Raw genomic sequence first — 27779 nt, forward strand, 5'->3', positions numbered from 1 at the left:
CTGCCAGTCATTCTTCCCAGAGGAAAACCTAATACAAAACCACGACGGTTCAAGTGAAGGAAGAAATGTGGAAAGGTGAAACACTATAGACGTTGGAGTGGGAGGGTGAAGGGCCCTTGGTGACTGTCTGGTGCCGTGGCCGAAATGTCTCTCTGGACTCGTGTGAGCGTCGCTCATGGAAAGAGTACTCCGTGTGCATGGACTAGTGTTGGAGTCTCCCGTGTGGTTGTGAGCAGGAAAGTAGATAGGATACCAGGCAGGTTTACTTCTTTGTTTACTTAGTTATTTATAGTCTGTGTTGTTCTTAAAAAAAAAAAAAACCTGAAAAACAAAAAAACAGGTGGCATGAAGTGTCTGGCGGGGGCATACTACGCTACACAGAATTCAGAGGAGGAGACGGAAGGGGATGGGGGGCAAGTCTCTCTGATCCTGTTGCAATTTAGGGGTCATGTTATGATTTTTGGTAGCCAAAGGTTGATGAGGAAGCAGCAGCTGAGAAGAGGGTTTAACTGCCAAGGTTTGGAGCTTCAGAAATGCAGAGAGCCATGGAGGGGTCTCCTCGCTGGCGGTGTCCCCCAGTTGTGGGGAAGTGGCAGGTGTGACATAGTGAGCCAAAGGACAGCTTATTGTTTTGACCAGACCAAGAAGCAGAAGTGTTTTAACTGCTCAGCTTGCCTCTGGGGATTGCACAAATCAGGTGCTTAGGACAGAAGGAAGTGTACGGATTCTCGGGGGTCTGGAAAACCCCAGAGCTGCTCCCTTCCCTGCCCCTACAGTCACCAGACATCTCCTACCAGCTCAAGTTCTTCCCAGCCTGGGAACACACTGTTCCTGAGGTCTACTCTTCTGTTCTCGGGGGGAGCTTAGTGGACTGGAAGGAAACTTCATGGGCTCTTGGCAACAGAGGATTGGCTTTGAGTCTGACTTCTCTCAATGCCAGTTGTATTTTCCCGGGCAGTTGTGGCTTCCACACTCATGTAGGCTTGGATGATGATACTGTCTCCACCAACTATCTGGAGAGAGTAAAGAGAAAAGGCACATGATGATACTGTCTCCACCAACTATCTGGAGAGAGTAAAGAGAAAATGGGGTGTGTGTGGCGGCGCGGCGGGGGGGGGGGGGCGGGCGGCGGAGGAGGAGTGAGTATTAAAGAGGACAATCTGGCCCAGGATCTTCAACACCGCGCCTTCTCCACCGGATGCGCGCTCCCCAATGCAAAGGAATCCAACATCCCCCAATTCAGACGCGGACAAAAGAAACTTTAATTAAGGTCTCTGCCCCGCGCGCTGTGTGTTTCTCTCTCCCGATGCTGGTGATGTCCAACTCGGGGATGCGAGAAATAGAAATGGTACAACCAGCCCGTGCCCTTGAACTTCAATTGCTCCCGACTTGCTGTATTGATTTTTTTTTTTTTTAAATAGTGTAGGCACCCCTCCCAAATCAAATTAAAGCCTTAGGAGACGTTCGACCCGGTGAGGGGTGAGGGGAAACCCATTCCTTTGCAAAAGAGATAGTTCAGAACGATTTGGGGGGAAATTACACTAAATAAAATTCAAGGTGTGAAAGCCTCATCTTGGTTCTATGTCTTCAACACCATGACACCTTATCATTAGAAGCGCTGATTGTTACTTTCCGAGCCTTTAGATGATCAGCCAGAAAGTGCAAACAACGCGGGGCTGGAGGGTGTAAAGTTATTTAAGTAGATTTTTTTTTTTTTTCATTTTGGTGCGCCGTCAAAACATTTCACAAGTTAGGAAAATAAAGTGGTGGTTCCGAAGCTCAGAATGATGGGTTCCTTCCCTCCCCCATCCCCCCTCTCCATATCAGAAAAGAAATAAAATGCACAATGAGCCTTTATTTCGGGGGAGAAGACTTCAAAATACGTGCCAGTAATGGACAATTTGAGCTTTTCACTGGAGATACTCACACCGCAAGCTGGAAAGGGATTAAAAAGCCCCACGTGGTTGATCTGGGTTTAGACTTGCAACCTCTAGTTCCCCATGTATGTTCTTTGCAAAGATTGGCCTCTAGATGGATGCGTGTGAGGGACTCTCTGGGGCCGGGGCTCGGCGCCTCGGGCTGGGCTGATGTTGGGAGAGCTATGAGCTGCCGGGCAGGGTCCTCACTGGGGGCTTCCTCTGCCGGCCAGGGCGGCCGGGCGCCTCCGGGACGCGAGCGCGCACGCCTCAGCCCGGCCGCCGCGCTCCTCGCACCGCCTTCTCCGCAGGTCTTTATTCATCTCATCTCCCTCTTCCCCTTCTCCTCCTCCTTTGCCTCCTTCTCCTCCTCTTCCTCCTCCTCCTCCTCCTCCACCACCACCACCTCCTCCGCCGCCGCCGCCACCTCCTCCTCTTGCATCTCACTGGCCTGGCTCTGTGTTGCTCTGAGTGACAAAGACAATGTCCCAGTCTTAACTTTGCAACCACCTTGCCTCCTTCTGGGGTTCAGCGGGGGGGAGGGGGGACAGCAGCCGCAGCCTCAGCATCTCCTCCAGCTTCTCCTTCTGTTCTTCTCCAGCTCTTGGATAATTCTTCCTTTTTTCCCCCCAGCCCTTTTCTCATTTCTTTCTTTCTTTCTTTTTTCTTCCTGTCTCCTGCACGTTGTTGTTGTTATTAGAAAGGCTTCGCGCACCCCCTGGTGCTCCGGCGTTTTGTGTGGCAGGAGAAGATTGTCTTCCTTCTCTCTTTCTGTCTTGCTTTCTCTCTCCCTCTGGTTGCTCATTATTCAGAGAGAGACACAGAGGGAGGGAGAGAGAGAGCGCGCGAGGGAGAGGGAGGAGAGGAGAGAGAAGAGGAGAGAGAGGGGAGAGAGAGAGAGTGAGAGGGAGAGGGAGGGAGGGAGAGAGAGGGAGAGGGAGAGAGAGAGACGGATATCTCAGGTCATCTGCAGCTGCAGCGAGTCTGAGGAGCCGAGGAAGGCAGGGAAGATGGCGATCCTCCATTGCTGAGACCCGGCAGAAGCACATGAGACTCCCAAACAACTTCCACAACAATAACCCGAGCAGGAAGAGGAGAAAGAGAAAGAGGATAAGGAGGCGGTGGGGCTGGAGAACCCGAAACACCTCCCGGCGCCGGGACGCTTCTTCTGTAAGTTACTGCAATTAACCACCACCTCGGGGTGGTCCGAGTGCTTCGGGGAGGAGAGCGCGGGGCGGTGGAGGCACAAACGCGCTCATTCATTCGGCCAAGGAGGGTTGGTGGAGCGGGGAGGAGAGGAAGTCCCCTGCATGGACTGGCTGTTGGGAGAGGAGAAGAAGCGAGAGAGAGGAGGAGGAGGAGGAGGAGGAGGAGGAGGAGGAGGGGGAGGAGGGAGAGCAGGAGGGGGAGGAGGAAGAGGAGGAGGAGAAGCGAGGGAGGAAGAGGAGGAGGAGAAGGTGGTGGTGGTGGCAGTGGAGGTGGCTGTGCTTTTCCTGCTGGCTGCTCCTTCTGGGGGGAGCGGAGCGCTGTTGCTTAATTAATTTCGTGTAGTTCTATGGAGAGAAGAGAAAATGAAAGATGAGTGAGGAGAGAGCTGGAGCCCTAGGACGGATGCTCCGAGTGTGGGGATAGGAGTAGGGACAGAGAGGGGGGCGGAGGGCGGGAGGCGAGGGGACCTGAGCCGAGAGCCAGAGGGAGCGAGCGAGGGGCAGAGGAGGGAGCGCTCCGAGCCGCCCCGACCTGAGCGGGTTGACCTCTTTCTTTCTCTGTCCCTCTCCTTCCTTTCCCCCTCTCTGTCTGCCTGTCCCCAGCCCGATGGCAAAGCCGTGCGGATTGGCACCCCCCTCTTCCTCAGGTATTTGGCTCGCTCTCTCTCTCTCTCTCTCTCTCCCCGAAGTTGGGATGCGGGGTCGGGATGTGTCGGGGGTGGGGGGGTGGCTGCTGCCGCTGCTGGTGCTGCTGGTGCTGCTGGTGAGGAGAGAGGCGAGGAGCGGGGGGCCCGGGCCGCGTGGGGGGCGCAGGTTCAGGAGCTGCTGAGGAGCTGTCTCCAGGCTGGGGGTTCAGAAGCGTCTGGTGGAGGAGGACAACGGTTTCTGGAGAGGAGAAGCCATTACACACGCTTGGCTCTCTGAGGAAGGGAGAAAAGAAGGCAGGGGCTTGGGGGTCGCCTCACTCCTGGTGCAGTTCCCAGGGGTCTGCCCTCCTTCCAGGCACGAGGGGAAGCCGCAGCCGCCCCCCATTGGAGCAGCCCCTCTCTTTCCCTTTCTTTATCTCCCTGTCCTCCATTTGCAAGCTGTCTGCTTTGGTTCCAGTCCAGACTCCAAAACACAAAGCTCCTTCTCACGTTCATTCTCCAGGCTTTTCACCATTCCTGAAGGAACCCTCATTTTCTTTTCATTGTAGCTTCTAACCTACAGAGAGGGAGGGAGGCTGCCTGGAGTTCCTTTTATATTTCTCCTCTACCCAAAGGGGAAAAAAAAAAAGTTTTATTTTTCAGCACGCGTCTGGGATGGGAAAAGACCAACCAGTTGGGGCTTTTCTCCCAGAGCTCCCGGGGGTTGTGTCTGAGTGTCTGTGTTGGTTGTTTGGTTTGCTTTGGTTTTGTTTCTGGAGGTGGCTTGCAGGTTTTTGGAGGAAGTGACTAGTTTGGTTGGGAGCTGGGAACTGAGTCAGGTAAGCCGTGTCATGTTGTAACTCCACCAGAAAATGGAGGAGAGCGGGTTTCCAGGAGACAAAGCTGAGATGAGAAGTGTTTATAAAATTATGGATGTCTCCATTTTGAAGCTCTGTTGGTGATGGCTGGAGGAGGTTTGCCTGCCTACTCCTTCTTCTTTTCCAGGGTGAAATCTTGTGGTGGTTCCTCACCATCTATTCATTATACAAGGAAATGAGGGAGTTGTAAGGGCTGCTCAGATTTTTCTCCCACCAAAGGAGTGCTTTCACAAGTTAGAGGCATTTGTTTCCATTTTAAAGTAAACTTTTGAAATTTTTTTTCTTCTTTTGAGTGGACCTGAAGGGTTTTGACCTCCTTCAGGAAAGGCAAGGCAAAACCTTAAACGTTTTCCACAGAGGTCTTCACCCAACTTTTAAGCTCCTCCAGGTCTCCTAAAAAGTCCCCAGGAATTGTTACTTCCTCATTGTGAAGATGGTGGTGGCCCTAAAGCTGAGATTTTGGAGTTCTGGGGCTTGTTTTTCATCATGATTTGATGCATGGCAAGACTTTATTGTCTGGTTTGGGCTGATTTCTGCAAAAAAGGATAAGAACAACAACAACAACAACAAATCCTGCAAGATCTCAGAGGAACCCTAAGACTGACTGACCCCAGTTTCTCCAGAGTCCACATTTCTCTTCAGGTTGTTCCATTTGTGTTTAAGGCCTTCTTTTAGTTCCTTTGTTTTCCCCCTTCCCTTTCATTCTGCTCTTTTTCTCTGTGTTCTCAAGTACTGTAAGTCTTCAGAAATATCAGATGTCTTCTTAACAATGTCACTATGGAAACAAATTTTTAAAAGATTATGTCTGTGGAGAAAACCTTATGTCCAGGTATCTTCACCTTTTTAATTGGGAAGAATTTAGTAGTCCTGAGGAAGACATTTTGTGAGGATGATTTGAAGGAAGGACCCAGGACTACCCCAGTCCACACACATTGATTGGAGTTCTTCAGATTAGTTCTAGAGAATGTATGTAATTGATCCAAGTAAAGAACAAAATCCTGAAATGCTTGAGGAATTTATAAAAGCCAACCATGAAGATGTTGCTTTACCATTAGGTAAGGTAGCCATCTTGAGGGTGAGGGAAGATGTTGGAAGTATTTTAAGAGGACTACTGGTAAGATAGGTGAGGAAGCCTCCACAGTGGAATGAAAACTTGGAGGAGATTCAGAACCAATTAATATATTGTAAGGAGGCTGACTGGACCTTCTTTTCAACTAAGGAGAGACATAGAAAGGTACCAGCTTCAACAGAAATAAGGGACACATTGGTGAGCGACTTATACCAGCTTTTTTCTTGCTCTGCTTTCTCATTATGTGTTAGATGCGCGCGCGCGCGCGTGTGTGTGTGTGTGTATGTAAGGTTCCTATGTCTACAATATTATTGTGCATATTGAAGTGGTTTTAGATTCCAGATGTAATTATATTCTGTTGAGTAGCTGGTCGCAGTGTCATTCAGTAAATGCACAAGGCTGTATATGACAACATCACATTTTTCAAACCAAACTGTTGTGTCATTAATTGAGGGTTATTGTTCTTCTGAGGAGTGTGAAAGGCAAGGAGAAATACATGGTTCTTTAGCTGATAATTGTCCATGGTCAATGAAGTAAAACCCTGTTTTTGCAGACGAAGATGTATGGTTTTCAAGATTTTCAGCTGATGTGTGTGCTCATTTAAAAATACTTCTCTTTAGATCTCTGCTTCTTTATTAAAAATCTGGGCTTCTCCAAGAGCACTTGAAAAATCTTACTTCTTGAAATCATACCTTTTATTATTCAGTTTTGAATGTTATCTTTTGATACCATTACTTTTGCTCAGAAAGTGGAATGTTGTCAGTGTTAATACTTAAATAAGATTTGCTAATGCATGTATGGATGTTACTTGTTCAAACTCGGAAGTTCAGATGCAATGGAATAAAAAGAGTTATTTGGGAAAGTAATTACCAGATAATTTTGCATCTAATTAGCCATATTTATGTATGTAAACACAAATACATTATAGGTTGATCTTGAAACAAACTTTCATGATATCTTTGTTGTTGTTGTTGTTGATACCAGGACAACCGGTTAATTACTTACTTCAGTGGGGAAAAAAAAATCTGACAAACTGGTTGCTGGTCCAGTGTTTGACTCACCACATTTTTTACTTTGTGACCAAATGTTTTGGTGTCTTTATAGACAGTCTTAGAGTTGAGCTTTCCTAGAGGGAAAAAATTAGTTACCTAAGAGGCATTTTGGAGTTTGAGAATATGTTCTAACTGGTTACCTAAGAGATGTTCATCTCTGACGCCCTTCATCCACATGGGAAGCACTTAATGTTAAAGATGGGGATTCTTGCATTTTTCCAAACGTACACATTAGAAATGGGACACGTATTTTAGATAGTGTGCTATGAGCGAAATACAAAGAGTGTCAAATTGAACATTTTCATTTGATGTCAAGGCTCAGAGATTTTGTTTTGTTTTGTTTTCAAGACATCAGGTTGATGAAGCTCGTTATGCAAATTTTTTCCTTAGCTCTAATATATCACAAAGAGAAATCATTCTAGAGAAATATATGTGAGCTATGAGGCACGTTGCCGTAGAAAAGATTCTTGTTGGATCTTTGTATCCCATATTTCTCATATGAGATTTATGTCCATCTAATTTATTGACCACATTCCCTGAGGACTTGTTTTTTTTTCCCATACTCCTTGGAATTGGAAACAACTTTTAGATAGAAAGAAAAAGATATATATGTACACACATGTATACACACACATGTGTGTGTCTGTGTGTGTTCTTTCTTTCTAATGAGTCTTTTGGAAGATAGTAGGAGAAAAGAAATCCAACTCCACTAATGGACTTTAGAGCATTTGTGGTCAGTTTTCCTGAAAGGAAAGAATGGTAAAATTGCCTCGGGAAGAGTTCCGCTTTCTGTATGATGTACTTTAATAGGGTCTAGTCTGTCTTGAGTTCTTGTGTCTTGAGAACTTGTGTTGCAGGTTCTTGGTTAAGGTAACCTCACTCATCTTCTTTGTGCTGTATGCCTTTATCAGACTTAGTGCTCACGGCCTCATGGGACAGAGCATTGACAAAGCTGTATTGAATGTTTCAAGTTGAAAACTGGAGAACAGGGGTGCTGTTGCACAATGCCACACTCACAAATTAAGAAATAACATAAATAATGAACTCAGATTGCAAAGGATAGGACATGAATATATGATTGGCTGATTGGTATGTGGAAATGAAGGAAATTCAAAAGAAGTATAGGAAAATATTTCCAGAGTCTATCATTACAATCCAGCAAACTGGGGAGGGGGGGAGTCAGCCTCTGTGTGTTGGGGGAGACAGGGGCTGGACAAGTATCTTCTGAGGTTCACATAGTTATGAAGTTGGTGGCTTTGAGAGAAACATTAGCTGGGTGTTGGTGACCTATTAATTGATTATGAGAAAATAGAGAGGAGAGTAGATAATGCTAGAAGAAAATTCCTCTTGTGTGATATGCCAAGACATCTGGCAGATGTTATGTTGGGCCCTAAGGAATGGACAGTTTAATTTTAGCCCTAGCAAGGAAATGGGAAGTTCTGAGCTCTTTTAATAGCACAAGCCTTAGTTTGGGGAAGGTTGCTTTAAAAAAATAAGAAAGGAAAAGAAAAGAGGCATTTATTGTAATATTGAAGAACTCCAGGGAGCACCCAGATTAAGCTGAAGTTTTGGGGTGAGGGACAAAGATGTTACTTCCTTAAGTCGAAATGAATATAAAAATCACTAAAAACTTGACTAATATGTACACCGTAAATGGTGACTCCAAAGAACTTGTAATTGGGAAGCTAGTTGTTTTGTGCCTTGGAGAGATCATCTGCTTCAGATCTCCCCTTCCCCCGGCGTTTTATTGAAGAGGAAACTGGCAAGGAGACAGGCAGTGACTTGCCCAAGGTCAGAAGGTTCAGTTGTAACAAAGCCAGGCCTAGCACTCAGGTCGGCTGACTCCCAACCCAGTGCCCTTTCCACCACCCCAGTGCCTCTTATTGTAGCGGTTTGTGAAACACCAGCTCTCCTCTCCAGAGTCCAAGCCTCTGAGAAACTCTGTAATCAAACACCAGTGGGGCAGGAGTATTGGTTTTTGTTAGTTGAATTTACCATTTTGGGGCTGAGCATGGTTTCATTCACAGAAGTGATACCCTCTAGAGGACAATTTTGTTCATGGGACTTTCAGTCAAGTTGTAGCTAGTGGGTTTGAGACTGGGCTTTTCTTTCGATTGGCCTACTCTCTTGTACAGTTTGTCATCCGGGGCTTGGGAGTCCTTTTCAGATGCCCTTCTTTGGAGGTTTGTCTGGGTCTCTTGCAACTTACCAAAGTGCCCACAATTGGACTCAGAGGATCTGTTTTGCAACATGGTATGGATTTAAATTGGCTTCTCTCAGAGATGCCATTTTTTAATACTGATGAATGGCCAAGGGAGAGAAATCCAGTCTAAAACAATTGCTGGTGATTTTCCAGTATTCCAGACTCATCCAAAAATGTGCCCTCCATATATCTTCTTGGAGCCCCATTCTCTCTTGCAGACCAATGGCTAGCTATTTACCTTTCCCCAATGAAGTCATGAAGTCATCCTTGAAGTGAATTTTTAACAACACGGGAAACATTTAACCCGAGAGAGCTAGAGAGACAGGATAGTACTTTGGGAAGGGTGCAGTGGATTCCATTTCTGATTCCTCTTGGACGAGCGAAAGTCATTTTGTATAAAAAGAAGAGTGATGTTTGGAAGTTTCCACATTTTCTAAGCTTCTTCCAAACTAAAGCATAAATTCTTAATCCAGGAGGCAGTCTGGAGAAGGTAGTGCTGGATGTGGACTTCTGGCAGAAACACAGTTAACGCTATAAACAGTTGAACCTCAGTGTGGCACTCCTCCAAATGAGTTGACTGTCGAAAATAAAATGTTCCAGAAGAACTGGGAGAACAGGAAAGAAGTTAAAACAGCATGGTTTGCATGCCAGTACTGAAGGAAGAAAAAAAAAAGTTGGGGTTGGGGGGTGGGGGCATTGGAGAGAAGATAATCCCAAATTGGATAATCCCAAATTGAACCTGGATTTAGAAGACCTGGGAAGAGAAGTTTCTAAGTGAGGGAAAATGGAATTTTATGAATTCAGATTGTATTTGCAGTTTACTAGGAAGCTCTTTTGAATCTTTTGTCCCCTTGAACTTTGTCTCTGGAGAACTGCACACACTGATAAATAGAAAGTCAATTGAAGTGCTTTGGACTTCCATTTTCTGTTTAGAAATATCATCAAATTTGTCTACTTTCTAAGGGCTCCTGCCCTTATCGGTTGAAGTATAATACACAAGCTTTTTAGCCTTTGGATATGTGGCTTCGACTCCAGGTTGGTTTTTCTCAGGTCTCGGAAAGACGAGAGGCAGGGTAGAGAAGGTGTGAGTATGGTCACCTACAAATGTGTTGTCTTTTAATCCTGGTTGAGCGGATTACGTGGTATCTTCAAAGCGTTCTTGCCTAATTCCTAGCTGGAGACATTTTTTTCATGAGTTATTCTTGGAGGGAAGGTTTCTTTTTGTGCCAGGTCATGGGTATTTTGATATTGATTTCCTTGCTTTCATGTGTTTGCTTGTTCAGTTGCCTGCATGTTGCTTCTGGATATTAATAAAATACTTCTGCTGTGCCTGTCCACACCTTAGCCCCAACTTCATTCAGAGAACACAGCCTGCTCTTGGGGGCAAAGGGAAGGTTGGTAGATACTTATTTGTTCAAAAAGTAAATCCTTGAAAATGAAGAAGGCTTGATTCAGAGAAGGATTTGCCAGGCTTTTGAGTAGACGTTGAACAAAGACCATGCGAGGAAAGATGGGGAAAGTTCTAGTAGGGACCAGGAGATCCTGATTCAAATGTTTTAAGGATCACTTCGTAGGAAATTAAGCATTTGTCCAAGATGAGTAAGCAAAGACTTACACCTTTGGATTCAGATTGGTTGGAGCACAAAAGGAGCTGGAGGCCCAGGCGGGACAACTGTGTCAGAAGTAATTAAGCCCAGGATTTGTGGAGAGGCTTATCTGCCACAGAGCCCAGCTGGGGAAGGCTAGTCTCGCTCCCTAAGCCCTCATCTGGCCAGTTGAACCAGAACAGGAGCTAAGGCCTTCAAATTTTGGAGTTTCCCTCTTCCCTGTTCAGATTTAAGAAGGTAAAGTTGCCATATTCAGTTTTGCTCATGTCAGTTGAGTACTTGCTTGTTGTCTCTTGAGCTGGGAAATGCCAGAAACGGGGGTGGGGGGGTGGGGGGCTGATTTCCTCTGAAGGAACAGTCTCCCTTTTGACACTACAAATGTGCCTATAACATTGTCCTTATTACTCAGAAAATAATTGTGCGGTGGCACAATGTGGGATACTTGAAAGATGTTTGCTGCATGAAGGTGCCAGTACTCACCTGCAGATTAAGAAATGGGTTTCTAAACCATCTCGTTTCTATTGCTAATGAAAAGCTTTGGAAGGCACCTGTGAATTACAACTCCAGCTGCTATCATGGTAGGGGAAGTTAGGCCTTGAAAGGATACACGGATTAGCCCGGCAGAAAAGCAAACAGTAGCATCAGCACAAGTAGGAAATAGACAGGGGCTGTTAAGCTAACAGAAAAGTTGGCTACAGCATTGCCATAATTATATGGTGGAAATTTGCTGGGAAGGAGAGCCGGCTGGGATGGGAGAAGGAAAAGCGAAGAGAGGCAGGGGAGTGATGGGCGAGTCCCAAGTAGAAGAGGTCTATCCACTTGGAAGAGCCAACAGGAAGAAGAAAGGCAGTACTTTTAAGAAAACAATAAAGTAAGTGGGAAAAGCCCTGGTAATTTGGAACCTATTGCACGTGAGAAATGAAGACCAGTGCTCAGACCCACAGTCTTTGGTCAGTGCTACCTGTAAGGGAAAAAAAAAAAAAAAGAACTGAGCTTGGAAGACCATTTATGTGACTTCAGGCCAGTTACAAACTGGCTTTTCTGATAGATGACAGAGGGACACTTGAAGAAACTGGTTAAGTAGGCCTAGGTCTAGACAATGAATGAAGTAAAGAATAGAGCACAGCAGAAAATCGCTGCATTATTAATGGGCAGGCAGCTTGATAGTCCTCTCTCCACTTCTCCGTAGAGCTTCTCTACCTAGGCTGTGGGTGTTAGAAGGAATGAAGGAAGAACAAAGACATGCTTCTCTCCTAGGGAAAAGGAGTGGACCGTGGCGGCTACCTGGAGTCCTCTTTGGGATTAAGCCAGTCACCGGAGGCAGGAGTCACAGTCAATCCGATCCTGGCATCTAAAAAGCCAAAATAAGGCCTTTGTGGCCCAAAATGGTTAGCCATTCTAATCCCTAGTCATGTCATCCCTCTGTGTTGTGACCAATTAGTCAGTAATTGCATATCAGTCACTCAACCCAGATGGGGCCTGGTCTAGGGGATCTTCCGGCTGTAGCCCGAAGATGGCCAGAAATGGATGCCAGCTAGAAAGTACGTAAGGATTTCAGTACCAAGTACTTATCACCCAGAAACTTTTCCTCTTTAGTGGTTTCTTGTATGGTCTTCTGGTAATTGGTCCTGAGTATTGATACCTGGGGAGGGTTGCCGCATGGAAGAGACCATTTTGAGCTGAATGTCAGAGTTCAGCTGCCAGGACTTCTCCCCCTTCTGCTGTCAACTAAATATGATCCCTTCTGATACTGGCTTCATCAAAAAAAAAAAAAAAATGCTGCTAACTCTTCTATAATAGGCATATCCCACAGACCTTCCACAAAATGTTCTTTCTCCTCCTGGAGAGACTCAGAGTTATTACTAATGCTAGGGAGCATTTGCTTAACGTTTAATCTGAACCCGGGACTGTTCCTATGGTAGAGAAGACTGAGGTCTGGGGAGGTAAAGTCATTTACCCAAGGTTGCAGAGATGGCAAATGGGAATCCAGGATTCACACACACGGGTAGTCCTTCTGGCCCTCAGCTGGTGGGAACTGGCCTCCGTTATTAATTAGTTTGCTAATAGCTTATAATTGTGATGGTTTATCTCTTGCAGTTGCTTACGCCAGTAGTATATCCTGGTGTTCTAGAAGGGAAATTTAAGCATAATGGAAAATTAATTGTAATATATTAGTTGATATGAGAGATATAACTTATTGTAATAGCTTGACAAAGTGTGTTTAACTAAAGAGTACCCTGTTTTTGTTCTTCTGAGTTATAGAGGAGATGGTGAAAAACAGCAGGAGACCATGTACGAGGAAATTTAGAGAATAAATATTTTTAAATTGTACTGTGCAAAGCTCAGAATTGTAGTTTTACTTGCTGATATTTAAAAAGGAACACCTACCTGTTACGGCAGAAAGATACACTCTGTGACTTTTTTCTTTCTTTCTTTCTATTTTTTAAAGGTAAAGAGGGTGTCTTACTTTTTTTTTTCTTCTTGGGGCTCCTGTTGAAAGTCTCAGTGTCCCCTATTGGCTCTGGTTTACTGTAAGCGCGAGACGTGTTTCCAAAAGCCACATGGCTGTATTTGAAAAGTAGTTCCACTGTCTAATGGTCACTTTTGGGGAAAATAGCACAGATACTCTTCAAAGCATGGGTGCTAATGTCCCCCATGCCTTTTAGTGATCACCCTGTGCTCTGTTTAGATCACAGAGACGTGATGAATGTTTGGATTTTATTTGCCTCTCCCTGAAACATCACAGTACAGTAAGGGAGCTGCTGTTCATGGATGACCACAAATGCTCTTAATAGAGTAACAAGCTGTACTAAGGGAGATGGAGCAGGTCCAAATATCCTGAAGATACCCAGGACAGTAGCTTTACTGTAAGACAGGCAGTTGGGACATTAATTGCTGAGCAGACTCTTTAACCTCAAAACAACCAGTCGTGGTTTTATAAAATCTTAACTTTGCTACGGATCTGTTCAGGTGATCTGTTCCCAGCCAGAATCTGTGTAGGAGGATAAGCATGTGTCCCTGTTTGTAAAGTGTCCTGAGGAAGCCGCAGGGCCACCCATTTTTTTTTTTTTTTAAGCCTGCCATCCCTATCATGTACCAAACTTAATCAAAACCATTGTTTTCTTAGATAAAGGCCCTTCACTGGAGGGAAAAAAGGTCAGAAAAAATAATACATAGTGGAAGAGAATAACACTGAGATATACCAAAGTATGCGGTTCTCTAGGTGGAATTTCTGATTTAAAAGCCTTAGGTAGCATCTACTGGGACCCTAATCAGTAGCCCCCCGCCTTCTATGATACTCCCTCAAACCAGCTGGTCTCTGGTCTCATAAAGACCAGTTCTTAACGTGGTTCCCTAGTGTTCCTCTATGAGGAGACAGCTACCCAGGTTACCCTCAGGAGCTTTGTAGAAAGTGCAGGTGAATTGAGCCAACATATCTTTGTGGGAGCAGTAACATCCAGTTGGGACTAGGATTTTGAATTTGAGAATACAAGCCACGTGAGAGGCAGGGTGGCAGAGGGACGGACCCTTGGAGCATGTCCAAGGAGGTAACTATAGAAAGTCTTATGTATTTAGGCCTGGTGGTGGAATCTCCCATTATCCTGAAAACAAAAGAAAAGAGCCTCTTCAAAGGCAGATTCCACTGTAATGTGAAAACGCACATTGTGGAGATCACATAAAATGGTATGCATTCAGGAAAGCAGAATTGTATCCTTCCTTCCACTTGAGTGGAAGTTCTCAATCATGCATTCCATCTTCTCCTGTGGTTTTGCCTCTGATTAGTAATTTTGGGGGTTGGGGGACTGAGAAGTGACATGGTTTTAAAGAACAGATGTCAGCTGTCCCTGACATTCCTCCCAACTCCTTGGTCGTCTCCAGTGTTTTGAGTACCTCAACCATTCTTTCTCTGACCAGTGGCTGTAGCTTGTTAATAATGAAGGAACATCACCCATAGGTCCTGAAATTAGCAAGTGTTAAATGTTATGTGATTATTAGGGGAAAAACAAGATAATCTAGTCAGTGGGCTTAATTAGGTTGTGATTGCCCAATTGCTGCTTCATGATAATTATATTCATAACCCTGTTTCTGGACGTCAACTACAATTATTAAAATTGACCCCAGCACAGGTAAGTGTTAGCGATCTTATTTGAAGCAGCTACTGAACAGTGAATTTCCAGTGTTCCCAGGGTGTTCTTCCCTGTTCCTTTCCCCCCTACTTGCCACCTTCTCATCATCTTTTAGGATTTTTAGCAGAAAGATCGGTGGTAACATTATTTTGTCTGTGAGCATGTACATATTGTGTCGCTAGTGTTGATGGCTACAGAAAAATACTGAAGTTTTTAAGAGTCAAATATGAGTAAAAGAAAAAGCAAAGCATTAATAAATCAGCAAATAGGAATCCTGAAACATAAAAATCCGAATTGGGCTAGATTTTTTTTTTCCAGCACTTGAGATCTGTTCAGTAGATTTAATGTGATTCATTTGAACAGAGCCTTTCTTTTACAAGGCATAGTCCTGAAGTGAAAAAGTGTCCATCTGTGTTTGAGGTACTGTCTTATCAATGTAATCATTAAGGTCTGAGGAACAGAGGGAGAATTTTTAACTTTATATTAACCACACCCTCTTATCCCCCAAATTCATGACATTTGCCAATAGAGTATTCTGGTAGAAAAAGAATCTGTCGTTGCTGTGGACATTGTTTACTGTTTATCGCCCCAATGAATGCAGGGATTTCTAGGAAACACAACAACCTGTATCAGAAGTGGTTATGTCAGTGTGACACCGTGAATCACTGGGGCCAGATTGTCACTTGGCAGCTTTCCCTTCCTGACATTCAGTTATATGAAAAAATAATGGACTTAAAATTTGCACATGGGCTAAACTTCAGTGCCATTGAACTGTGAACAACTAGGAATTTGGTTACTATATATATGGATGTGTGTGTGTGTGTATACATGTACATATACATATGTACATATATCTAAATATGTAAACATGTATGTGTATATTCTCTCCGAGAGAAGGTGCTTATTTTTTGCTGAAACATCAAGAGCGCAAATTTCGCAGAAATGCAGTTCTCTGTGCAGGAGTCTTCATTAAGAGAGTGGTGTGTAGTATATAGAGCAAACTCCCTGGGACTGCATGAGCACAGGATGAAATTTGTCTCTGTCCCTTCCTCGCTGTGTGACCTTGAGTAAGTCACTTAACCTCTCTGTTCCCGTGATTTCCTACCCAATAAAAGGGAGATGATCATTGAATCTGTAGAACTGACATAAGGACTACGAGTTATGGGAATAGGGGTCCTGGTTCATAATGGGCACTTTAAAAATGATCATTTCTTCCTTCCTCACTGGTAGAGAAACTGGGGTAGAGATCTCCCAGGGCTTTGCCAGATGTGAATTGTTTTGTCCTTGGTCTTAAACTCCGTGTTTTGAGTCCCGCCTGATTAAGTTTGTGCCATGTCTGCCCTGACTGATGAATGGTCCTCACCGCTGTTGGTCAGAGGGAGATTTCCCATGCTGTGAACCTCTGCTCTGCCTGACTGTGGGCCCTGCCATGCTCCACATCCGTGTGTGGGTGCTCAGGAGGGATTCGTAAGCTACCTGAAGATGATGCCTTGGCCTCTCGGAGTGGTATATTTTCATGGTGACAAAGCCCCGCCTGTCTCAACCTTGCGGAGATCTATTCCCTGGAATGTTGTGGGGGAACAATTTTTAATCAACGAGAACTTCTTGAGCATTTTGGAAGCAAGATGTTATTACTGTTCCTATAGTTTGGCATCGTTCTGGCAAAAAAATGATTTGTCTTTTCGAGAACACAGAGTTCATTGCGATGAAAATTGAGCTACGGATGCCTCTCTTGCGGCCTCACTCATGTGGGTAGCTCTGAGCCAGTTCAAGGACAGGCTGGTGGCCTTGCCTAGAATTGCTTTGGTCTTCTCTGTGCATATGTTTATTTTGAAAGCCCATGTCTACTTGGTCTTCTTAAATGCTGTAATATCAGATGCTTTGAGATCTCAGGGGTAAGGAGGCTAATTTTAGAGTGCCATAAGGGTAGATGGTATTTCAGAGTGTAGAAGGGTAGGTAGCCTAATGAGACTTACCTAACCTTGTTTGCTCCAAGTTAGAAGAACATTTATTGATGGCCTCCGTGGTGACAGCGTGGTGGTTGGTGGTGGCCGGGGCAGAAATGAAGAACCTCTGAGTGGTTCTTCGGTAAAACGCTATAGGGACTTTTCCCCCTCTAAAAGCAAATTACCCTTGATGATTTATTTATTTATCTTCTTTGGAAATTTTTACATTTCAAGAACTTCCAGAGAGACAAGGATGTCAATGGACTTTTTTTTTTTTCTTAATTATAAAGAATTTACGGTTGCTGCTTTAAAATTGTGTCCAGAGATTCTCTAGGAGAGAAGAGACCATGCATTTATTTTGCTGTGTTTGGATCTCTAGGATGATCTCAAGTGAGAGATTTTGGGTCGCCCAGGGGAGACCCCAAGACTAAGGAGGTGACCGTATAGCTGGTTCTAATCATGAGGCATACCCTCAGTAAAATAAGATGTATGGGGAGAAACAGGAGGAGCTGAAACTAGGACTTAGGATGCCTGAAAAGCTGGGAGGGGAAAGATTTCTCCAACTTCCTGGAGATTTTTTTGGTGGGTGTATTGGGGAATGCCACGGTCATACGTGTTGGTTTCTTTACAAGTTACAAGATCCGTACTTCTCCGTGGCTACCAAGTAGTAGAATAATGATTGGTTTAACTTGGGTCAGGCTCTTAATTGGCTGGGAGCCTCCAGCTTATCTGTAAAATGGAATTCTGTCTGTGACTACACGGCCAAGAGGCATAATGTATGTAAAGCGCCCAGCACCCTTCCAGGTACCCAAAAGATGGCCACCTCTGTAGTTCATTTGCAATTAGTAGCCATCCAGTGCCTCTCGTGCAGATGGCTTGCTCTTGCCATTCGTCCTCCGCCTGGCTTTGCACGCCTAGTTAGCAGTTGTGGGATGATGTAGAGTTGGAAAGAATGTAGTGTCTTCACTATCCTACAGCGTGTTTTATGGATGCTCTTGTATTTCAGAAACGTGTGCCGGTCCATCTCTCCATTCATCAAACATTTATTGAGCACCTTTTGAGTACCCTTGGCATGCGCTGCCTCCCCCTGGGTGGTTGAACCCAGGGGGTTGTGAGACCTTCGTTCTTTCTGTGGTGTTGGGCTCTTTGTTTTGGTAATTGAAATGATTATGATGGAGATGGTGTCCTTCCCCACATTTAAATAGGTTGGAGTCAGGGGCTGGTGAACTGTGGCTTTAGCCAGTGGGAAATGGATTCCTGTTTAGATGCCTGCATTTCTGAGTCTTTGTGTGTATATGTTTACAATATCATTTGCTAACCGTGTAGTCAGTGCTGCTGGGGTACGTAATCTGGCAGATCATTTAAATATTTACTCCAAAATATCTTGTTCTCTGTTGGTGTGAAGTAGAGTTTCCAGATATTTTTAGGTCATTTTCATCTTAGCAACCCTGTTGGAGAGGAACCAGACACACTGCTGTAAACTGTCCCCACATTTTGATAGAATTTAATAAAGTAAAGTTTAATGGTTGGGTCCCAAGAGGCCAGCAGACCATCTGGTTAGCAGAAGGTTAGGTCGAGTCCTGCGCGGCTGCCGGGAGGGCCCACGAGGCAGCACCGACGCCCTGGTCCTGTGTCCAGTTGCTGAATGTGGGAAGCGTTGAAACGGTGCTTTTTCAGGTCTGCCGAGCCAGCAGCTCCGTTAGCACCGCTGTGACGCAGGAGATAATTCAGCTGGGCAAGCGGCAGCATGGGGGTGGATCTCCAGTACAGGATGTGTAATGTCAACATGAAGGATTGGAGCTGGCAGAAGGAAGGGAAGCACTCATTTCATGCCAGTGCAGGAAGCCTGGAGAGATGCTTCCCACCCCCTTGCATCTTGTCCTCTTCTGGAGCTTTCACATTATGTGTTAAATGATTACCTTGTGCAGGGCCCATGGCAAAACTTCAGCTGATTTTCTGCCTCTTTTGGAACCTGTCAGCATAAACAGAGTGAACCACATTCCACACACATGGAGGGCGGGCGAAGGCAAGAGTTAGCTGCACAGCCTGGGAGGAGGAGAAAGGGCCTCGTTAGGCAGGAGCATCTTTGTGCTAGAGATGGAATCCCATTGTCCGGCCCTTTGTGCTCGGATTTGAGACCGGCCGTCCATTCACGTCCCTTCAAAGGCTGCAATCATCCCAGAACACTGGGCTGCAGCTGGAGTCCGTAGAAGCCCGCAGAATGGTCCCAGAGATTCTGCAGGAGCTTAGCAATTACATAATTGCCGGGTAACTGGAGAGAGCCATCAGGACCTTCTAGTTCCCTGGAAAGAAAGCTTCTACAGTTTGAAGGATAGACTGTTTTTCCCCAGTTCAGCCTGAAAGCTGATGAGCAAGGACATCAAGCCACCGGGCTGGAACCGGGTCCTCTCACTGGCATGAGACAGGAGGATGTTCACAAGTACACTTGGCTGGACATTCAGTGGACGTCACAGCTGCCTTCAAGGGAGAGAGAGACAGAGAGGAGAAAGAGAGAGAGAGAGAGAGAGCAACTCACTGGATCTCAGAAAAGTGGATTCGTGTATCAGCAGAACATAGTATCCGACTCATTTCTAATCTGGGAGGCAACATTCCGTATGCATTCAAGGCATGGAGTGTTCCAGAGCCTTCCTAGGAATGGGATCGGCGGAGCTGTGCTTCATAACCAAGAACTCTCTCCAGTTCTGCCTGCTCTGGAGGGATTTCCACAGCCTCTCCAGAATGAACACTCCCTCAGATGCTGATCGGTGGACACAGCACAGGGCCTGATGGTTATCCGATGTCCCTAAATGCTGGAATCTTCTCAACATCAACCGATGGTAGTGCCTCGGCAGCCTGGGGCTGGAGCAGACTGGACACTTTTGTCTGTGGAGACCTCACAGCACAGGAATGAATTCCTTCTTTCAGCTTCCCGACCGCCTGTTTTTCATCGTTGAGGAAATTTTGAGGTGGAGTCGGTTAGAGCTAGGCATGAGGGCCGCACTCAACCGGCGAGAAGTCCAGGCTCCATTTCTTCAGATACGCAACAGTCATCTAAAATTAGCCGCATCTCCTCACCCAAGTGGGGACTTGCTGTTTATTTATGTTAAGTAGCTCTGCCCCTCAGCAGCCTTGCCTTTCTGGGGACGGTTCTGTGGGGCTGCTGGAGTAGACCGTGGTTTTATCAATGGTTTGCAGTTGGGCCTTTGATCGCCGCGATCTTCATCTGTATCTCTCAATTGAAACGTGTTTATAGTCAGAACTTCGCAGAGGGCAAATAAAACATTTTGGCTCCCAGATGAGTTAAAAAAGGAACAGCCAGCGGGCACTGTAAGGAGCTGGACCTCCAAGGCAGATTGGGTCCAGGGACTCCTAGACCTTTTACCTTTAGACTTGCTCTCTTCTACTCCTGGGTTTAGCTCTGAGGTTGATGGATGCAAATAGTTTCTGTTAGAGTTTTGATTCCTATGAAACAGCCTTGGTGGGTTTTCAAGGAGCCCGGCTGTTTCAGTCCTGCACTTTTGTTTTGTAGCAATTGGAAGGGGGGTATAGGATCACCCATGGTGACCCTTTTCTGCGTCATTCCAGGCAGGCCTTGGCATGCTCCAGCAGATGAGTAAGGGTGAGGGCAATTGGCAGGAGGACCCGCTGAGTTCATCTTGCTTTGTATCTTAGAGACTGGCCTGACCTTGTTCCCTCATCAGTGTTTGGGCACTCTGAGAAACACGGGACCATCTTTCAAGGGTCCCAGAGATTGTGCTGGGAGCAGTGTGCTCTCATACTAGGAAGGGACACTTGACTCAAGTGCAGAGACCACATGGAAGGGGAGCCCTTTGCTATCAGCATTGGGAGGTCTGTGAAGACCTTGGCAGTGAGGGCCATGGTGTATAGTAGAAAGAACTGAGACCTCAGAGCCAATGAGGAGCTGCGTGACCCTGAGTGAATGATTTCATCTTTGATCTTCAACTTTCTTATCTGGGGAAAAAAGAAATCTGCCTTGTAAGCTTCACATGGGGAATAAATGAGATTGTGAATGTAAGTCTCTGGTGTGGAGCCTGATGTATTAGCACATAAAAATACTAATTTCTTTTTCTCCCATCCTTAAGTTTTCATCAAACACTTATTATAGGCAGAGCACTGCTGACAGTGACCATTTGATTAGGAGTCAGAATACACTTGAGCCCACATGAAATCCCCGTAAGGGGGCGTGGGACTGATGCTTTCCTTTAACATCTTGGCCTTATGGGATGGAGAAAATAAGTTTTATTATATGGTAACTTTGATTTATTTATTTACTTTTTAAATAAAGGGATTTATTTATTTACTTATTTGAGAGAGAGAGAGAGAGACGGGGGCGGGCAGAAAGAGAGAGAATCCCAAGTCGACTCTCCCCTGATCACAGAGCCTGATGTGGGGCTCGATCCCAGGACCCTGAGATCATGACCCGAGCTGGAACCAAGTATCAGCCTCCCAACTGACTCTACCATTCAGATACCCCTGTGTGGTTACTTTTAAAAGCCACTGTGCTTCTCCATGAAACATGACTCTAAAATCTGGTAAAGGGGGGAAAAAAGTACCTTAACCTCTGTTGGCACTATCTTAGACATTCTGTAGTAGATTATTTATTATATTCCTCAGATGAGGTTCTATTTTGGTTTTGTTGTTGTTGTTGTTTTGACTATGGTTGCACAACTAACCTCTTTAAAAGAAAAATCTGATACTTCTCAAAAATAGCACAGATGGGAGATAGTTGGGTGACCAGAACTCAGCAGATGAATCAATGACTCTCACAGCCTCTTTTCTCTGACCTCTAGCCCAGTGTGCCATTTCTTATGTTGGTGTTCCATGAAGTCTTGTTGACTGTTTTCAGGGAAAAAGTTAAAATTTAGCCAAGTCAACTTGGAAGGCCAACCAGTGGTTTCTCATGATCAGTTACTGAACAGAACTTGACTAGAAGCTACAGAAAGGCAGGCCCAGGCTCTCTCCTTCTCATCTGTATAACCGGTGCCTTGCACAGTGCCTGGGGTAGAGGCACTGCATTAATAAGTAAGTATTGAGTCAGTAAACCAAATCCAGCACTTTTTAAAAGGTCATATTGCTTTTAAGTATCTGTTCCTTAAATACACCTAGATTTTAAAAAGACAGAACCGTATCTCTTAGTTTCTTCTAAACAAAGATTGCTACTCCAGATATCACTAGTATAAAGCATTCAGTTTGAGTAAATGGAGATTTGGCCCTGACATTTTAATTTAAAAATGAGAGTTGATGTAAGTTCTTAATCAAGGGAAACCTCCCAACTCTGCTATCCATATTAAATACATTCTGGAAATAAGAACAACTAGATTGCCATCTAGGGTAAAGAAGCCAAGGAGAGTTTGGGTATTGGTGGTTTGGGAAAGGATGCTAACTTGAGGATGACGGCTTACTGGTTTGATTGTGAATGACCCCCTTGGGGCACTGTAAAATTCAATTTTGTGGAACTGAGTCTGACGCATTGGGAGGAAAAAGTCAAGCTCAGGAATACTCAACAGCTTAAGGTCGGTAGTTCTGGAGGAATCTCATTCGTAGTTTTATATGGAAAAAAAAAAAACCATCTTTTTCCAAGACTTTATTTGACCTAATAAGTCTATATGGATTGTGGCATGTCTTTCATGGGGTAAATGGGTGGCATGGAAGCCTCAAGGAATATAGAAAAAAAAAATGTTAGAGAAAGAAAAGATGAGTATGGAGCATTTCCTGTCAATTTAACATAATTGAAAGAATGAGGCAATGGAACTGGGACAATAGTCATGTTCTTTGAAGATGGTCAAGCAGGTTCAGAAAACATGCTTCTCCAACCTTTGACTTTAGTTCTTGAACATTTCAGCGGAATGATTTAGACCATTGAAAGTCTAGTATGTGCAGAAGCCTTCTAGGTATGAGGTGACCTTGCAGTATTAAAGAAACCCACGGATCCTGTTAGTTCCAACCTCACTGAAGGACATATTCTGAAGAGCCAGCTCATTAAGCAAGCTTTTGAAGGGTGTGCGCTGCAGAGCAGTTTCCTGTTATTTGGTTAATGGTTGACCTAGTTCTATTGCCATATGCTTCCTGGAACGCATTCTAATATAAAGTCTGTGTTAAAGCAAGACTAGGATAATAGCAGGAAAGTCAAAGCCTTTCTGAAGCAGAGACCATGTTAATGCTGGCCCAGTGAGGGCAGAAGAGTGTATGGGTGGAAAATGAAAAGACTTTTTCTCTTCTCGGTCCTGTTTACTCATCTTTACCGGAGTCCTCCCATTTCATCCCAGGGCACTGCAAGGAGTCGCCTTTTCCCAGCGTACCTGGTACCTAGGTAGCCTGCGTTGAGAGCTCGTTTCTCGCGCCTGCTAGACCCAGTTAGGTGTTGAGTTACCCTGAGTAAAATCACTGCTGCAAGGAAAGCTTAGATAAAATTGGGCTAATGGCAGGTGATTTTGTTTTGGTATTATTATTTTTGTATTGCCAACAAGGGATTCGTAAATCTTTTTGTCTGGAGTTTGGATGGAGTCCAGAGTCGAAGACCGAGGCTTCTTTGACTTACTTGTCATTCTACCTGGAATGGGCAGCCTTGGCTGTTCATGTAGATGGATAGGAGAGTCCACACAGTCATGGGGGCTGCTGAGCAAATGTTGCACCAGACACACAGTGTTTGTTTTAACAGCTTCAGAATGTGAAGAATCTGTGGGTCTAGTCTGCTGATTGCTGGATATTTGGGTGGTGGTAGAGGAAGCTGTTCTCTTCACTGCACAGAAAGAAAACATTTGAGGAACCACAAGTGTGTGGGGTGGGGGTGGGACGAGGTGGACAGTTCCTTTTAAATTCTTTTTTTTTTTTTTTTTAAATAAAAATCCCCGTAATTGTAGAATGGAACGATGATTCCTAAACCAGGCTGATGTTCAGTTTCATTGTGAGAACTTGGAAACAAAAAGGAGGTTATTAAAAATAGATTTTTAGGTCCCACCACAGGAGAGGGATTCAGCAGGTCTAGGGTGGGACCCTAGAATGTGTATTCTTAGAAGCCTGATTTAGGAACCACTGGTCTTGGGAATTCAGTATCATTAGGCAGGCAAGGGAGGAAGAAGCAGCCACTGTGCTTTAATGTCTCCTATGCAGGAAGTAGGAAAAGGAAAAGAGATGCTGTCAGAACTTGATATTTGTAGCTGCTTATAATTTGAGCTATGGAAGAGGCTTTCGTCTTTTCCTCCCCAGGAAGTCAGTAGCTCCAGGGCACCTTACGGGGACCGTATACTAAAGTGATTTGGGTTTGGGAAATGTCATCTTAGTGGCATGCCGCTTACTCTGCTCCACCATCGTCACCCCCCTCCGCTGCCCCGTCCTCTCCCTCCTGCCGTGGAGACAGTGTTAGCAGAGTATCTGTCGTTCCATCAGTTAAATTGGATGGCATTTTTTCATAGTCATACCTCTGGCTGAAACAGGAAGGTTATCTTATGTTGGTTTCTGCATACAAAGAAATTGCTACTGATCCACCTCAGTTGCCGCTGTTCCTGCTGGGTTTTTTGTTTTTTTGTTTTTTTTCCTCCTATTAACAGTAAAGAGATGCACATGTTGACTGTGGACTTGCTCCATAAAGCTGCCCACCCGGCCTGGTTTGAAGCTATTGGCTCTGATACTGGGCCACAGCTCAATAACCCATTTATGAATCAGGATGGCCTTGACATCAGGATCACCCTGATTTGGGGTCTACTAGTGTGCCTGATGACTTGATCTTCAAGGCACAGTTAGTGGACGAATGAATGACTGAACCAGCTAAGTAAACAATGCCCCCAGGAGATAAGAAGTAACTTGGAAAGAAGAAGATTCTGCTTCAAAGCAATGTGTATGGTCAACATAACCTTTTTAAGGATGCTTTCTGCATTCATCCCAACAAAAAGGAAAATGACCCTGTTTAAAATTTGACAGACCAGACGCTTTGGCTTCCTGAGAAAATGCAGGGAAATTATTTCTTTAGGTGTTTTCTATCCCCTAAAACAACTGTCCCTGCTACTATCACCAAAAAACAAACACACACACAAACAAACAAACAAACAAAACAAATCCCTGCACCACATTCAAGAGAGTGGTACAGAATAGATACCGCTAAGCCTCTCTATTCTTTCTCCATCCCCGCCTTCTAGCTTGAAAGGTCTTGTAAGGAGTGAGAAGAATGTTGTTTGGGGAGAGTAGAAGAGAAGGAACAATTGGGTAGAAAGAAGAGAGTCAAGGAAACTTCTCTTCTTGATAGTAATCTCTTGGTAACAGAAAACAGTGATCAGGGCCTAGGAGCTTGTAGTCATGCCCTTGGCATGCTTAGAAGCTCCAAGAATGGAAGATTGTCTTTTCAAAGTTATTTTGAGGAGTTGGACACTACCTGTTCGGCTTCTAATGCTTACCCAAGTTAAGAGGTTGAAGTGCCTCCAAGGTTTTAAGTAAGCAGCTGAACATGTGATCTGGTTAACCCTGAGATGTTGAATAAGTGACTCAGATCACAGAGGCAAGTGATCCTGCCCCGCCCCAGCTGCCCCAGCAGAAGTTGGCGTTAGAGTCAGCCTGTGGACAGTTGGTAGAGAGCTCACATGGAAACTTTAGAACAAGGACGACTTGAATTGGCTGTCCTGCACATGGGACTTAGGTTGAGTTGGTGGACATCTGTTGCTTGGTGCTCTGATTAACAAGTGTTGCCAGTTTCTCCCTCCACCCCTACCCCCTACCCTCTTATGAACCACTTGAAGAGAAGGGTAGGGTGTCAGAGAGAGTTCTCCTAATGATTTGCTCTTTGGATGTTTCCTCATCTAGATAGACGGAGGTTTTTGTTTTCCCCAAGGGAAGGTAGAGTATGCCCAACGTGGCCTAGAAATTGTGTGAAGCCTATTTGGAATAAAAGAGCGGATGAACAGATTGCATTTTTATTAAGTAATAATTAGGAGGTAACTCATACCCACGAAGCTGGTTTGTTGGCCTTCTGGGAGAGGAGGTAGCTACGGAAGGACTCACTGAACATGACTGACTTAGTACAAAAGGAAAATGGGGGTGGGGTGGTAGGCAGGTGGTTGAACTTGCTACCTCACCAGACCACTCTTTAAACTTTCTCTGTCTTTTCCTGACTTCAGTGTGTTTACATAAATCCAAAATTATTTTAAAGCTTAAAATGTCTTTCTGTTCCTCTGAGTGAATGTGCTGCCTATTTCAAAAGTTGATAATGACTCAAGGGTATCCAGCCCTCAAGATTCAAGCCACTGCATGTTGGCAATGATACTGAATCCCAGTTTTATAAATAAAATGCTGGGGTGCCGCCTTGAAGAGCCAGACATAGTCTGTGAGCACATTCTAAATCTTGATCCATAGGTACGCAGCAGCGTCAACTCCCCCCACCCCCCCAAAAAAAATCACCAAAAAGCAAAACACACATACACAACCCTCTCCAGAAGAGAGGGTCCAAAAGGACTACTGCCATCTGTCCTGGACGTAAGGTTACTGGTTCTATTCAAAGAGATGAAATCCCGAGCCGGGATGGATTTGTTCAGTCATCCTGCCCAACCCCTTCATTTTGCATCTCTGGAAAGGCTAAAGTGATTTGTCCAGAGTCCACAACGTTAAGAAGTTAGTTAGGGGAGTCTGAAATGCAATTTCAGTTTCCTGCCTTGGCTATCTATGCTTACTCCACTAGAACAGTGTTGGCAGGGAGCTTGTATTTCTTGTGCCCGTTTTGATTGATTGGTGAAGACTGCCCGGAGCTCCGCTTTGAGGATTCTCTGCCTCGTCGAGGCTTGTTGGAGAGGAGCGTGGAGATCAAGCAGAGAGGGCTGCAGTAGGCGGGAGAGGGTAAATGATAGGTGGTGGCACTTCCCCATACTTGCTGTCCCTTACAATTATGTATTTTGAAATCATAGACTCACTGTCCACCAAAACACTTTCTCACTTGGTGTTCGTGACGTCTTCCTATTTCCAAATATTTCCAAGAAGAGGATATTCAGTCAGGAGGCAACTCTCAGGCAGAACAGCTTAACCAGGTGACTTATCTAAGGTCACTAAGTTGTTAGGTAGCAGTTGGAACCAATGATTGGGTGTTGACAGTGGTTTTTATCAACTAGCCCAAGAGCTCTTTCTGCATTGTTCTTACAGTCTCACCTTGATACTGGTGAGGGGTCGCTCCTCTCTCTGTTCCACTACCACCTTCTTGCCCGTTCTGCATGCTGTCCACAGTTTGCTTTTATTGCCTACACGCTTTGTGGGACCTCCTAGACTATCTGCTAAATCCTTTCCTTGTGTGGATGGTTCAAAGAATTCGTTAACTTGACAGGGTCATGCAGTCAAGCTGTAGAAGGGAGTCGAGCTAGAACCCTGATCGTGACCATCACTGCTCCAAGATATTTCCTTGGAGGTTTCCTACCTGCTACAGCACATGTTATTTTTGAAACTAGAAGGAACCTTGGAGATTATTTATTTAATCTGATTTTATAGCCAGAGAAATGGAATCCAAGAACATTTAAGGGACTTGCTCAACCCAGGTAACTAAGTTGGCAAGGAGCACAAAACCCCTCTGAGTTTTGAGGAACAAAGCCAAACTCACGGTGTGCATGTGTGTTGTTGTTGTTGTTTTTAATACTTTCTCTCTTTTCTTTATTTTAATGAGAAAAATGAATTTTCATCACAAAATTCACAGAGGGCATGATCTCTAGAATCCATAGATTTCATATAGTTAGAAGGATGAAACTGGTTAGAAGAGGGCATTTTGGATTATCCTTACATGATGTAAGGAAAAGCTTTGGTCATAAATTTCTTATCATTTCTTATCATTGGATGCTCATAAGCTTTAAAGTATAATTTTGGAACCCTCTCTGCTTCCAAAGATAAGCTGATGTGAGGACGCGTGAGGGGTATAAAGGTGCTGAGGCATCTGAAGGGCGCTGTGAACTTGAGATTGTCTGGCGTGGTACTAGGCACATGAGGGTGGTTCTGTCACTGTGATTTTGTTTTTGTCCGGGATTTGGAGCACCTGCTGCCAGAACTGCATCCTGCTTACCGTATGTATGAACTAATAACACTTTGCCCTGGAGAGAATCAGTGTTTGGTGGGGAGGGAGATGTGTTTCACAGGCAGAGCAATCTGTCCATGGCTCATATGAGATGAAT

General features: G+C 44.8%; 1 protein-coding gene across 1 annotated transcript in view; it reads left to right on the forward strand.

Moving 5' to 3' along the window:
• The first annotated feature begins 3005 nt into the window (after window positions 1–3005).
• Window positions 3006–27779, forward strand: part of LOC111146403 (zinc finger protein 462) — a 133847-nt gene continuing 109073 nt past the window's right edge. Inside the window, exon 1 of the mRNA XM_022501941.1 lies at window positions 3006–3086. The gene's annotated coding sequence lies outside the window, so the exon portion shown is untranslated. The remainder of the gene's footprint in view (window positions 3087–27779) is intronic.

This window comes from Enhydra lutris, unplaced genomic scaffold, assembly GCF_002288905.1.
Source record: "Enhydra lutris kenyoni isolate GAN:26980312 unplaced genomic scaffold, ASM228890v2 scaffoldscaffold13, whole genome shotgun sequence".
Classification (NCBI taxonomy): domain Eukaryota; kingdom Metazoa; phylum Chordata; class Mammalia; order Carnivora; family Mustelidae; genus Enhydra; species Enhydra lutris.